The sequence below is a fragment of the Aythya marila genome (genome assembly GCF_965140915.1).
Source record: "Aythya marila genome assembly, contig: HAP1_HAP1_SCAFFOLD_186, whole genome shotgun sequence".
In the NCBI taxonomy this organism is placed as follows: Eukaryota; Metazoa; Chordata; class Aves; order Anseriformes; family Anatidae; genus Aythya; species Aythya marila.
In genome coordinates, this window is record NW_028137527.1 from 256016 (window position 1) to 267493 (window position 11478).

Consider the following 11478-nt stretch of genomic DNA (forward strand, 5'->3'; position numbering starts at 1 on the left):
GGTAGTCGGGTCCAAAGAATCGTGGTGAATGGCATTAAATCCAGTTGGAGGCCGGCCACCAGTGGAGTCCCCGAGGGCTCATTACTAGGACCAGTTCTCTTTAATATCTTTATCAATGATCTGGATGAGGGGATCAAGTGCACCCTCAGTAAGTTTGCAGACAACAACAAGTTAGGTGCGTGTGTCGATCTGCTCGAGGGCAGGAAGGTTCTGCAGGAGGATCTGGATGGGCTGCACCGATGGGCTGAGGTCAACTGTATGAAGTTCAAGTATGTATGAAGTTCAACTGTATGAAGGCCAAGTGCTGGGTCCTACACCTGGGGCACAACAACCCCAAGCAGAGCTACAGGCTGGGAGATGAGTGGTTGGAAAACTGCCAGGCAGAGAAGGACCTGGGAGTATTGGTTGGTAGTCAGCTGAATATGAGCCAGCAGTGTGCTCAGGTGGCCAAGAAGGCCAACAGCATCCTGGCCATGGGGTGTCCATAGGGTATCTCTAAGGGCACAAAGGGCAGACAAGTGCTGCACCAGACCTTGCCCACGGCACTTCAAAATGCTTATTCTCAATTACTCTGCAGTCTTATGGGCCTTTGCCTGATGGCTCTTCACCACCTCTTCTGGCATTGCAGAGCCTATGGACTCCTCACCTTTTCCTTTACCAGATGTTTTTTTGGATGATCACTCATTTTATGAGGTTCTAATCACTGCCCACTGAGCACCTTGTCCCTGCAGATGCCCTGATGTCTCCTGGCAGCTCTAGATTCCTCTCCAGGCCTGCATCGGCCATCAGTCCCACTGCAGGGGGCTCAGTCCCACGCAGATGAATCCAGTTGTCTACTTTGGCAAGTGCCACCATAAAGAGAGCACTTGGTGCAGCCCTTGATTCTTCACAGACCACCCTGGGATTTTCAGCCTGTGTTCTTTACTCCACAAAGAGGCCCAGAAAACAGAAGAGAAGGGAGCAACCCCTTTGCTGTATTCCAGATAGTAGCATTGGAATAGGCACCCAGGCTTCTTGGTTTGCCCTGAACAGCCCCTTTTGTTACTGTTTGGTTTTTGTTTGGTGCTGGCAGGGAGGCCAGCTGTGACAGAGGACTGCACAGTGCCTGCTGCTGCCTGCTGGGACAGGGATGCCACCATAGAGACAACAGGACTATCATCAAGGTACACGAGATATAAAATCTAACCGAAATACAAGAAGGACAATGTGGAAGCCAAAAGAGAACAGCAGTAAAAAGGCCACATCCTGCTGCTGGCCATGGCCATGGCTCCAGGGAAGCAGCAGCCCTGACCTGAAGTTGGCAGAGAAGCAGAGCCCAGCAGGAAGTGCGGGGCAGCCCGGAGGGCCACCGGTGCTGCTCCTCCATGTGGCAGCTGCACTCTTGGTCCTGAGCCCCTCCTGCGTACCGGGGCTGCTCCCCCAGCTCCAGAGGAGATAGGAAGAGACGGCAGCTGAAGTCAAGGGATTTCTGCTGGATTCTTTATTGTCTTTATCTACACAGGAAGCCTGGTTCTATAGGTAAATCTTTAACAAGTAGGAGGCTAAGAATAATATTATTTATATCAGAAACAATAGTTACTGAAAATAATAATACAGCCAATGTAAACAAACAAAAAAAATCTTAAAATTTTCTGAGAAAAGAAGGTGTTTCTGATTATAGGCTTACTGTTATAAGCAAAGAAGATGAAGAATAAGTATTCAAGCAGTGTCGTTGCTGCATCCCTTAGTTACAGGTTCCTCATGCTGTAGATGAGGGTGTTCACTGCTGGAGGCACTGGTGATGGGAAGAAATTGCAGTTGAGACCAATGAATTTCTCCCAGTTTCTTTATTGTCTTTATTTAAATAAGAATATTTATTGTAAAGATATTTGAAATTATTGACTTAGTAATAATAATAATAATAACAATAACAATAACAATAATAATAATAATAATAATAATAATATAATTAAGAGGCTTAGAATGACATTAAATCAAAGCCACAAGTTAGAGGAAATAATAATAAAGAAAATTACTTTCAATAACTTGCATTAAGAGTCTTTTTTTATTTTATTATTTATTTTTTTTTTTCAGAAATACTGTGTGTCCTGTTATATGCACATTATTAACGCTGAAGAAACATGTATTAAATAGATTCTTCATTGCACGCTTGAACTCCTGGTTCCTCATGCTGTAAATGAGGGGGTTCACTGCTGGAGGCGACACTGACTATAGAACAGCCACCACCAGATCTAGGGATGGGGAAGAAATGGAGGGAGGCTTCAAATAGGCAAACATGACCATGCTGATAAACAGGGAGACCACAGCCAGGTGAGGGAGGAGCATGAAAAAGGATTTGTGTCATCCTGGCTGAGAGGGCATCTTCAGAACTGCCCTTAAAATCTGTACATAGGACATCACAATGAAAATAAAACAACCAAAAACTGAAGAAACACTAAAAACAAGTGCTCTGGCTTCCCTGAGGTAGGTATCTGAGCAGGAGAGCTTGAGGATCTGGGGGATTTCACAGAAGAACTGGTCCACAGCATTGCTGTGGCAGAGGGGTAGGGAAAATGTGTTGGCCGCGTGCAGGACAGCATTGAGAAAGCCACTGGCCCAGGCAGCTGCTGCCATCTGGGCACAAGCTCTGCTGCTCAGGAGGCTCCTATAGTGCAGGGGCTTGCAGATGGCAACATAGCGGTCTGAGGCCATGACGGTGAGAAGAGAATACTCTGCTGTTGCAGTGAAAAAGAGAAAAAAAACTTCTGTAACACATTCCTGGAAGGAGATGGCCCTGTTGTCCCAGAGGAAATTGGCTATGGCTTTGGGAAGAATGGTGGAAATGCATCCCAGGTTGAGGAGGGTGAGGTTGAGGAGGAAGAAGTACATGGGAGTGTGGAGGCGGTGGTCGCAGGCTATGGCGGTGAGGATGAGGCCATTGCCCAGGAGGGCAGATAGGTAGATGCCCAGGAAGATCCCGAAGTGCAGGAGCTGCAGCTCCCGTGTGTCTGCGAATGCGAGCAGGAGAAACTCAGTGATGGCGCTTCTGTTGAACATCTGCTTTTTTGGGCCATGTGGTCCTGCACATAGAAGGGAAAGAACAGTAATAATGTACAACAAGCTTAACAGAAGAAAACTCATCCTATTTCTTATTTTACATTGCCCAAATCACTGTCCACTTCTAGGAAGACATTTGGCAGGTCTGTTTCATAAGTTCTTCCTAATGCTGCCTGAGGGCATCCCTGGGAGCAGGGGACTCCTCTGTGGGCAATGGAAGAGTCAGTTATGCCCTACAGCCAGAGGTAAAGAGGAAGATGGGGTAATCTCAGACTCAGCTCACTCCTGCTATCAAAGAACTTTACCCCAGCGTTGCTCCCAGGTCACACAACTGCAAAAGATATATATATATATGGATTTTTATTTTATTTTATTTTATTTTATTTTATTTTATTTTATTTTATTTTATTTTATTTTATTTTATTTTATGGGGTCAGATTTTTTGTTATTGCTACCCCACCACAGCTGCTGAGTTCTTCTAAAACAGAAATCCTGGGCATTTCTCCTGCACTTGAAGGGAAACTTTGTGGATCCTCAGAGAAAAAGGGACTGTACTTATAGTTCAGTGTCCTGCAGTGAGGACAGACAATCTGTCCATCAGTGCTGGTCTCAGCTGCCCTGCAAGAGCTGCAGGAAAGTTGTACTCAGTTGCTCATCTGAAAAGAACCTGAACACTGCTCAGAGCATAGGAATCCAGGCTCAAAGTGCACATCTCTAGACCCCTAAACCACTCCCCGTACTCCACTTTTTCCACGCACACCAAGGACTCACGCTGTGGGCGTGTGAAACCCCCATCCCCAGCATGGCAGCGTGCTGCTGCTAGGGGAGGCAAGGCCAGGGAGGGACAGACAGACACTCAGCAGACCCTCCTGTGCTGCAGCTCTGCCTGCAGAGGAGGCAGCTCCTGCTGGGGACACCGGGGGCTTGAGGGCAGAGGCCGTGCTGGTGGGAGAGGAGAGCAGGGGGTGTACCAGGGAGGGCACCTGCCCTGCAGGGGATAGCAGGGAGGTGCCTGAGCCCTCCCTCACGTGGCATTTCTGGCAGCAGCTCCCTCTCACCACCTGCCCATGTCCCTGCTGCCAGCCCATGTCCTTGCTGGGAGCTGGTTCTCTGTCCCCATGTCTCCTCCCTGTCCATGCTCACACACCCCATCTCACAAGCTTTGTGCTCAGATTCATTCAGATTCCCCCCACCTGCATCAATCTCAAAGCACAGGATCCAAAAAAAAAAGTCTTTCCCTTCTGATAAACCACACCTCAGTCTTCCTCTGGAAATGCCCTTTTATAAATGCCATTCTCTAAAGCATCTTCTACACTTTGCTGGAGAAATAAAGACAACTATCCTGACAGATGCTATCAGCCCTCTGTAGATGTCTAACTGTAGAAGATCTCTTCGGCAACCCCATCTGCATTGCCCTACTGCCAGAGACTCACAGTGTCAAGAGCCTGCAGATGTGTCCTACCACACACTGCCCTCTGTTGTTGTGCTCCTCAGTGCCTCCAAGCCCTCTCTCCTTCTCTCCTCTCCCTGTGCCAGCTGCGGTCAGAGCCCCCAGCCCTGCTGCGCTGTGCAGAGGAGCTGCTCCTGGGCACAGCTGTCTCTGCAGTGCTGCCCACTTGCTAGGAGCTCCCCTTGGTCCCAGGAGCCTGGTCCAGCTCAGCAGCACAGCATCCAACCATGGCATTGCTTGCTCTGTGCCCTTGGGCTCCCTCAAGGTGTCCCCAGGGCGTCAGGCCTGACAGCTCCTGAAGGCAGCAGGTTCTCTCCGGGGGTGTGGTGTCTGAAGCAGACTGAAGGCATCACTGACCGCTCCTCTATGATTTTGTGAGAGACTGATTCTTGAAGTGTGATTTAGGCTATTAAAGTTTGATTGTCAAACATGAGTAAAATGATTCCCTCTCTTAACCCCTATTCCCTTCCCACTGCATAGCAGGACAATTCAGCCATGACAGGAAGGGATCATTTCACCCCTCTGAACACCTTTCACCATTTCTTTTAGGAACTGAGAAAGAAACATATCACAGAATCACAGAATCACAGAATTTCTAGGTTGGAAGAGACCTCAAGATCATCGAGTCCAACCTCTGACCTAACACTAACAGTCCCCACTAAACCATATCCCCAAGCTCTACATCTAAACGTCTTTTGAAGACTTCCAGGGATGGTGACTCCACCACTTCCCTGGGCAGCCTGTTCCAATGCCTCACAACCCTTTCAGTAAAGAAGTTCTTCCTAACATCTAACCTAAAACTCCCCTGGCGCAACTTAAGCCCATTCCCCCTCGTCCTGTCACCAGGCACGTGGGAGAACAGGCCAACCCCCACCTCGCTACAGCCTCCCTTGAGGTACCTATAAAGAGCGATAAGGTCGCCCCTGAGCCTCCTCTTCTCCAGGCTGAACAAGCCCAGCTCCCTCAGCCGCTCCTCGTAGGACTTGTTCTCCAGGCCCCTCACCAGCTTCGTCGCCCTTCTCTGCACCCACTCAAGCACCTCCATGTCCTTCTTGTAGTGAGGGGCCCAAAACTGAACACAGTACTCGAGGTGCGGCCTCACCAGAGCCGAGTACATCTTGTTTATTGGTGTCGAACCAAGAGGGTGGGGACCAGAATGCTCTAGAATTATTTCCATGTAGGGAATGAGACACTAAGACACCCTTCACTGAGTTTCCCCAGCTGTCCATCTGGAAGATCCTCTACCTATGCACAAATCTCTTCTTCCTCTTTCTCATGACTAGCACGGTGACTGGGATGTGGAACACCCTCATCATTGTGCTGGTGTCTGCCTCCAAACACCTGCCGATGTTCATGGCTTCCTTCCTGGGGCAAATTTGTCCTCCTTGTACCTTTGTACAGCTCCACCGCCCTGCACCAAATGCTGGCCAGCTTCCTGACTGAGGACAGCACCCCCTTTGCTCACAGAGGTGGGAGCACTATCAGCTGCACCTTCTGCATGAACGGAGTGCTTCCTGCTGGGGGCCCTGGGCTGTATGCCATCCCTGTTCTCTGCAAGGCTCGAGAAGTGGAAGGTCTGACTCCAGAAGGCAGCTGCACCTGAACCAGGAGAATTTCTCTCATGTACAGTAATTATTTTTCTTCTTGTCAGCTACAGTTCTGTGGCTCCAGTGTCGTGGACACCTCATGTGATTCTGCCCCATTGCTGGAGCTGTCCTGCAGTGCCACGGTGGTGGCCAGCAGCAGGAATGTGGAACAGATAGGGACAGTAAAGGCCAGAAGCATGCACGTGGCATTGAAGATGATGATGGTGAGACACCTGTACTGGTCAGGTGATAGACGACAGGAAAACTGATGGCATGGGAGTCATGCTTGAGGCATAGTTTGTGAGACCACAGAACCATAGAATGGCTCATATTGGATGAGACCTTAAAGATCATCTAGTTCCAAATCCCCAGCCTTGGACAGGGATGCCCCCCATGAGATCAGGTTGCCCAGAGCCTCATCTAACCTGCTTTTGAACAGATCCAGGGATGGCACACCTACAAGGTCTCTCAGCAACCTGTTCCAGTGCCTCACCTCACTCTGAGTGAAGAATTTCCTCCTAACCTCTAATCTAAATCTCCCCTATTTTTCCTTAAAAACATTCCCCGTTGTCCTGTCATTATCTGACTGAGCAAAGAGTCACTCTTCATCTTTTTTATAAGCGCCCTTTAAGTACTGAAATGCCACAAAGAGGTCACCCCAGAACCTTCTGTAGACTAAACAGCCTCATCTCTCTCAGTCTTTCTTCATAGGAGAGGTGCTCCTGCACCGTGATCATCTTTGTGGCCTTCCTCTGGACCTGTTCTAACAGATCTACATCCTTCTTGTGCTGGGGGCCCCAGACCTGGATGCAGTACTCCAGGTAGGACCTCACAGAGGGAGCAGAGGGGGACAATCACAACCCTTGATCTGCTGGCCACTCTTTTGTTGATGCAGCCTAGGATGCAGTTGGTCTTCTGGGCTACGAGGGCATACTGCTGGCTCATGCTGAGTTTTTCGTCCAGCAGAATGTCCATGTCCATCTCTGCAGGGCTGTTCTCAGTGAATTCTTCTCCCAGCCTATCCTCATGTCTTGTTTCATCAGGTGGTCTTGGACCTGTTCTTCACTTACAGCTGGTGGGACTTTGCCTCCCAGCCTCCATCTATGGGTTCAGGGAAATGAAAGACTTCGGAAGCCTGACTGGCACTGAAGACTGAGGCAAAGATGTTGTTGAGTCACTCAGCCTTCTCCATGTCTGTCATGACCAGTTCACCCTTCTCATCCATCAGAGGGGGTACACTCTCCTTGGCCTTTCTTTTCTAAGCCATGTATCTATAGAATCTATTCTTGTTATTCCTTGCATCCCTTGCCAAGATCAGTTCCATCTGTGCATTGCTTTTCCTTATTCCATCCCTGCACATCCGAAAATGAAACGTGTGAAGGCCTGGGAAAAGTAACCCTGTATGCAAAGAAGCCATTTTGGAAAAAAAACTTACAGGTAGGAAGCATGTTTTTGAGCAGGTGCAGAGCTGATGGGCACATTGTGCAGGATGTTCCTGAGGATGGACCTCCTCCTCATGGAGGAGGTCCATCCTCACAAAGGATGGACCTTTGTGTCCTTTTCCCGCCTGACTACACCACCACATCCTTCTCAGGAACGGAGTAGCCAACAGAGGTGAGACATATACTCTGAGATCATGAATGTCATAAAGCTGATCCCAGTAAGATATGGGAAGGTCAGGGGCAGCCTGGAAAAGAGAGATGTGAGATTTCGAGGTTGGAAGAAGCAATTGGCCAGCAGAAATTAATGATTTCATAGAGGTAAGAGGGTTCATGTAATGTTGATGCTGCTGTAACACTGACTTCAAACAGTCATGTATGGCCCTTTCCTTATTTTATCCAGTAATTTTGACCATAAGTGTTACTCCAACTCCCTGACAGGAGTCCACTATTCTATTGCTTGAACTCAAAGTATACCTTGAATCAGAACTCAGGCCATAGCCCCTATCCCTCACCTTTAGACTCTTGCTCACCCTAATCCCTTCCCTTTATACTAGCATAAAAATGCTATATTGAGCCCTTGGCAATTTCTTGGCAGACCTGAAAAGAACCTAAACCTGAGATCATCCCCATGCCCTAACCACAGAAGAACGACAAACCTTCCAATTTTGTTTACTCTCTAACCCAGAAAGCTGATCCCTAGTCCCATGGGACTAGAAAGTGGTCAGCTCTGCCTCAGGATCTCCTGCCCCAGCAGGGGGAATGTGACTGTGGCAGGGACTGTGAGGTCACTTCTGTCTCTGCAGTGGATAGGGCAGCAGCAGGAACGTGTCACGGAAAGGGACTGTGAGGTCACTTCTGTCTGTAGCTGGCAGATCACCCTTGCCTTCTCCCTGGGATCTGGACTTTTGGACTGACATCTGCCAGTGGCCCTGCTAGGCCAGCAGAAGCCACCTGCTTGGCATGCTGACTGTGGGATCCCCTCTGCCTCCAGACCCAGGAGGACCCAGACAGAAAGAAGGCCCCCATATGGGTTGTCCTGTCCCTTCTGCTTGAGTCCATGACTGGCCAGCAGGAGGCACAAGGCTTGGCTGTGTGTAGCCAAGAAGCTGCAAGGCCAGCAGCAGGCCCATGGCTTGGAAGATGCTGCAGCGGTGACTTGTGTCTGGTTGGTTGACAGGCCGCAAGGAGCCTGCTGGGTTGGGATGCCTACCTCAGGAGTGGTTTCCACCCTGATGGAGATTTCATGGGTTGTAGGAAAGAGCAGGAGAGAAAAACTGCCAGAAAGTGCACCTTGGAGGGTTGGCACTGGCCATGAGGAGTAAGAAATGTGTAGTGGAACAACTGCTTTTGCTCCTAAAGACTGAGATAAAGAAGGCATTAAGCACCTCTGCCTTTACCTCTTTTCTTCTCTCTACGTTTCCTCCTCATCCAATAAAGGGTGACAATTCTCCTTAATCCTCCTTTTTTAAACTATTTCTATAAAGAGTTGTTATTGTCTTTGACAATAATAGATGGATTGAGCACTATCTGGGCTTTGGCCCTTCTAAGGTTGACCTGCAAAGCCCCATAACATTCAGGACACAGCTCCAGACAAACTGACAGCATGCATGAGAAGAAAGCACAGAAGAGGTGGAACCTGGCAACCTTCCATCCCCTACCCTACTGAGATTCTCTACTGCAATTCTATTCAACTGGTTACTACTCTATTATCCAAAGTTTCCTGTAACTCCTGATGCTGCTATCTTTTCAGAGATAGCACAATCACACGAAAGCTGAATCATATGCCTGAAGACATGAACAGCTGACAGAATGGAGCATCAGTACGGGGAAACCTTGAGAAACTCCAGGATTTTACCTACAGAAACCTCTTTTTATTTACAAGGAGAAGAGCCTTGTCCTGCGCCAGTAGAAGAATAACCCTACACATCAGAGGAGACTGGGACCCTGCTGAGTAAGCAGTGCCCAGGAGGAGGAGGGTCTGGGCACCACGAGGGATGCAATACAAGCAGTGGTGCCTGCTCACCAGGAGCGAGGCCAGCTTCCTACAGCGTATGACCACCAAGATGATCTGTGTTATCAGACTCAGTTCACATTTGGTATGACACCACGTGGACAAGTGTCTATAGGCAGCCGGTAAAGAGGTACATGTCTGGGAGTCCCTAGGATATAATCATTTGGAGAGGAGTAAGGGCTATGGCAAGGCTGAAAGTCCCAACTGGACTGAGGTCTTTGTGTCCATGGCTATGGTTGTTGTCTCTGCCACTGAGGCCTATGAGGAGACAGCTTCCTGTTAAAGCACCAGGGCCTCATTGCCTTCTCACCTCCACCCATGATCCAGGCAGGCGTTGTACAACTCTCCTGCAGTTGGCCATGCACGTCCCCATCTCCTACTGCCCCAGGAAGAGCCCTGAGCACTGTGTGAACGGAAAGGATCTCCCTTCACAGGAGCTGGGGGTCAAGGCCTGGCCCTTGTGCTTGCTGAAACACATCCAGTTTGTCTACACATCAGTGTCACCTTCACATTGCCTTTGTCTCCTTGTCCTCACTGCCTCCAGAGTTCTGCTCTAATGAGCTCCAAGGGAGGCTGTGTCAGTGCTGGCCCTCAGGGGGACACTGCAGGAAACTTGCATCTGACTCAGACTTCTGGAGAGATGTCTTCAATTGTGTCTGAGTGCCTGAGGTTCGTGGGCTCATCACTGAAGCCCCCAGAGGCATGATTCCAATGCCTTAGGCTGGGCCTGTGCTGCTGAGCTGGGCCAGGCTCCTGGGACAGAGAGAGCTCCTGGCAAGAGGGCCGTGGTGCAGAGAGACAGCTGTGCCCAGGAGCAGCTCCTCTGCACAGTGCAGCAGGGCTGGGGGCTCTGACCATAGCAGACACATGGAGAAGAGAGAAGGAGAGAGCACTTGGAGGCAGTTGAGAGTGGGAGGATGCTGAGAGCTGCCTGCAGGAGAAACCTTCATAGCTCTGCCCACAGTGTGTCTGTGGCTTCAGGACAGTGCAGGGGAGGTTTGTGGAAGGGGCTCCTGGATGTGGGATGTCTCTGGCTGTCCAGGAGCTGCCAGGATGTCTCTCGTGTCTTGTGTGGTGTGGAAGAGAAGGTGCTGCAGGGCAGCTGCAGGGGTGCCCAGGGCTGTAGTTCAGAGCAGGGTCCCTGCAGTGCCCCAGGGGCTGTGTGCCTGTACTGGGTCTGGCTGGAATGTTAACTTTCCCGGCAGCAGCCCATACAGTGCCGTACTCTGTACTTGTAGCTGGAACAGCAGTGTTATCACACCAGTGTTGTGTCTACTCCTGAGCAGCAGTGGCACAGCATTGGGCCTTTCTCTAACCCTCCTAGGGGGTGGGCAAAAAGTGAGGAGAGAAACATCACTATGGCAGCTGACCTAAACCAATCAAAGGGATATTCCATACCATGTGCTGTCACACTCAGCAATAAAAGGTGGAAACAGGAAGAAGAGGGGAGGGGTGGGCTCTCGTTGGGAAACGTCGGTCCTCCTCTCAAACACCGGCTGCGTGCGTTGAGGCCTTGCTTCAAGGACGTGGTCAATCATCGCTCATTTGTGGGAAGTAGAGAGTAATTTCTTTCCTCTGCACTTCCATATAGCCTTCATATATTTTGTTTGTTTGTTTTCCTCCCTTCTTTTTATTTTTCCTTTTCCCCTCCCTTTTCCCCTTTCCCTTTTTATTTCCCTTTAGTTAAATTGTTTAGTTCATAGTAGTCTTTATTTAATTATTATAATTATTTCCCTTTAATTAAATTATCCTTATCTCAACCCGTGAGTTGTTCTTTGCTTTACTTCTCCCCCTCCTCATCTAAAGGAGGGGGAGTGAGAGAGCGGTTGTGGGGTTTAGCTGCCCAGCACGGTAAAACCACCACAGTGCCGCAGCAGGGCCTCTGCTACCTGCCAGTCACCACAATCAGCCTGCCCAGAGAGCTGCCCAGGGGCTGTGGGGAGAAGCTGCGGG